Source organism: Lasioglossum baleicum, chromosome 6, assembly GCF_051020765.1.
Source record: "Lasioglossum baleicum chromosome 6, iyLasBale1, whole genome shotgun sequence".
Classification (NCBI taxonomy): domain Eukaryota; kingdom Metazoa; phylum Arthropoda; class Insecta; order Hymenoptera; family Halictidae; genus Lasioglossum; species Lasioglossum baleicum.
In genome coordinates, this window is record NC_134934.1 from 504989 (window position 1) to 508614 (window position 3626).

A 3626-nucleotide genomic window follows, 5' to 3' on the forward strand; every position below is an offset into this window, starting at 1 on the left:
GGCGATCCGGAATAACACGGACAACATTTCAACGCAAAGAGCATGCAAAAATATTGCTTCTTCGCTTCAGGAAATGTGAAAGAGTTCATCGTTATAATACTGAACAATTCGTATTCCAAGATGGCTGGTTCGTTACGCGCTTTCCGACGTCCCGCCCGCGTGTCTCGCTCCCCGTAGCGGCCATAGTGCTGCGAGCACTGGTAAGGCAGCCACGGGGAGCGAGACGCGCGGGCGGGCAAGTGGGGGGATCTCTCGAGAATGCCTCCGATCGAGCTACGAAGTGATCATGCCTGGGCTTTTTCTCCGAGCGTAACTGACCTACGACGAATGAAGTAGGACAAGGATAGAGAGATCCTCGTCTCTCCTGCAGGGCTGCGACGGAGAGGGAGATATGTCGCTCGCAGGAGAGACGAAGACGGAGATATAACCAAGCAGCTTGATTTTTCGATGAACTTACTACTTTCTGAAGCGCAGAAGCAATTTTTTTTTATGCTCCTTGTGCTGAAATACGGAGAGTATTATTGAGGTGTTCCGTACAGTGCCCTTGTTTTGGAAAAATTGTACTAAAAAAATTTTCTTCTATAAAAACGATCGCTGTTATTGTTTATAAATTTTCAAGAGACAAATTGCAAAAAATGGCCTGTGTACGGGACACCAGAATAATACAGAGACTAAGAGCGGCGAGAAGAGGGAGACGGAGAACTTGTATAATGTATAAGGATTGTGTAACGCTAAGGGAAACCAATAAAGTTGTACATAATAGTAATATATATACATATATTCATGTATTTACATAAATAAATATAATATTTTGAGATAAGTATATATAATATTGAAGTAAAAAAATTAATTCCTAATAATAATTATTATAAATTTTGCTTTTCTTTTGGAATCGCGGTCGTCTCTTTCGGTACTACGGTCGCGGCCGCTTCTTCTGTGATGGTGGTGGTGGTTGTTGTTGTTGCTGTTGATTTGTATGCTACCGCGCTCTCCGTCATATAGCGGTATTGCTATTCTTGTAAAAAAATTGTTTCTGAAATTTTATATTGTATAGGTGTTTGTAGATGTTTAAATTTTAAATACTGTTCAACTTTTGTTGGAAAGATTTTATCGTCAGATTATCGGAAAACCTTGGAAAATCGTGACACTGCAGTTCTTTCACCGAAAAGCTGGTGAAAATTATTTTTCCATGTAAATTATGTTGAAATAATGTAATTTGTTAATTTGATATAAATATGTAAATATAATATAAAATAAGTAAATATTAATATAAATATTTATTTTTAGCATTAATATTTATATGTATATTTGAAACAGTATTTATTTCTATGTTGCGTATATTTGTGCATTTAATAAATATTTAAAAGTAATCAATAATTCAGCAATTTTTCTTATGATTTTAGAACTTCATCAAGGATTTTGTTATACTTCCGTGTGAGTCCGCGTGTTCTATTTGATGTCATTTTATTCAGTATATATTGGCGAACAAAGTGCAAAAAGAATTGAATCTAACTTGATCTGACTCGAAGTTTTATAGCTAATTTAGTTAGAAGGTGATTGAGAATTGTAGCGCTCCATGCACGCCTGTACGTTCGCGTTCGACGGGCCTCCTCTTGAATTCTCGGAACCTCGTCGAAAGAACTGTTTAGATTATAGCCATTTGAAATGTTATGGCTATGCTGCAGATAAGCCTTCGACTAATTGTAAGTCCTCTGGTCCTCGTTCGCTGGCTTTTGACTGCATTCATTGTAACAGTGCGATCGAAGACTACAGAGCGAAATATTCAAAGGCGATTTTATATGCGTATAACGTTTAGTTAAATTTTTTAGTGTAAATTATATTGTGTGTAGTGTATTTTTTTTTAGTTTAAGTATTGTTTTGTGTAGTTTATGTTTAGTGCGTGTTAATTATGCTGTGTTAAGTTTATTATTCGTAAGACTAATTAAATTGGTTGGACTCATCTGGAATCAAACTAATCACCCGACAAAGATTATTCGACATAATGCAGGAGCACAAAGAGAAAAATATTAGTCAGAAATGGAAATGTCTGGAACAATTTTTCAATCAACAAAATTACACAGAAGAAGAGCGTCAAGCATTGAAGCATATTCAATCATCGTGATAGGGAAATATTACTTCAAGAACATTTTTGCAAAACGTTTTTAACAAAAATTAATTGTGAGTATCGTAATTATATATACATACAAAATATTGTTAACCTGTCATATCAACATATTTCATCAATCAGATTTTATATGTGTATTGCCGCTTTAGCAGTGATTATTATAAAAATTACCTACAGCATCAAAAAGTAGAGAAGATTTACGCTTTATAATCGTGGATGTTTCATCACTTTTGGATTATTCTCGGCAAAGTTATGCGAATTTGAAGATTGAGCCAATTTTAAATTAGCTCTGTCCGGCTTTTCCGGCTGTGCGACGCACAGTGGGGTATTTGGCCCGAAAAAGTGGAAAAAATTCTATTTCTAAATTTTTGCGTATGGCATAAAATTTTTGTTGTTTGTTGTAGTTAAACGTCTGAAGAATAAGGCTGCAATATTATTTTTCCTATTTACTGATGAAACTACATCAGCAGATTCAACCGAAGAAAAAACATTATCTGAGGAATGGTAATAATTTAAAATTTTCTTATAATGTATATTTATTTACTAAAAAGTTTCGAGATTCGCATATTTTGCATAAAATAATAATTTACATCATTTCAATATAATTTATGTGCAAAAATAATTCTTTTCAGCTTTTCGGTGCAAATATTCTACTATCGCCACGGTTTTTCATGGGTTCTCGATAATCTGAGGAAAAAATGTTTCTAACAAAAGAGGAACAGTATTCAGTCGTCTACAAATTTCAATATGTAAAAGTTTTAAAAAAATTTTTTTTCAAAAAATTGAGGTAAGTTTGATTTTTTAAATACTAAAATGTATTTTGGATTTCATAATGTTGTAGCTTATATAATATTATAACCTTGAGCCTATAAATAACGCTACAATAGTTTTTTCCACTTTTTCAGGCCAAATAACCCACTGTGCGACGTGTGCCAACCAGCTCAAGACATATTGCGAAAAAGCAATATTTTTGGATAATTTTGATATTGAAATATTCTCTATCTTTCTGCAGGGTAACGTACAGAGCCCATTTTTGCAATTTGTCTATTGAAACTTTATAAACAATAATAGCATACGCTTTTATGGAAGAAATTTTTTCAATATTTTATGAAATTGTATTATAATTATAATTTTGAATGTATTTTTTATTATAGGAAGACAGAAGATCAAATAAACTTGTGTAATGAAAAAAAAAAAATAAAAATCGCTGCACGGGGACTCGAAGGCCAGCTCCAGATTGCGATTCATACGCTCGACGGCTCGACAGCCGAATTTCAGTCTCGTTGCCGTAAAGTAAAGCAACGCAACATGGCAACATGGCAAGTGCTAAAAATAGATTGTGGCTGGCACAAGCTGGCACAAGCGCACAAGCAGCGCACACTCTCGAGAGATCCCCCCACATGCCCGCCCGCGCGTCTCGCTCCCCGTGGCTGCCATACCAGTGCTCGCAGCACTATGGCCGCTACGGGGAGCGAGACGCGCGGGCGGGACGTCGGAAAGC

The 3626-nt window shown here is 35.5% G+C and overlaps 1 long non-coding RNA gene across 1 annotated transcript; it reads left to right on the plus strand.

Annotated features, from left to right (window-relative positions):
• Window positions 1–208: 208 nt before the first annotated feature.
• On the plus strand, window positions 209–3329 carry LOC143209470 (uncharacterized). The gene is made up of 5 exons (XR_013009090.1): window positions 209–2178; window positions 2530–2629; window positions 2758–2912; window positions 3031–3138; window positions 3280–3329. It is a non-coding gene; the product is annotated as an uncharacterized LOC143209470 (long non-coding RNA).
• The last annotated feature ends 297 nt before the right edge of the window (window positions 3330–3626 follow it).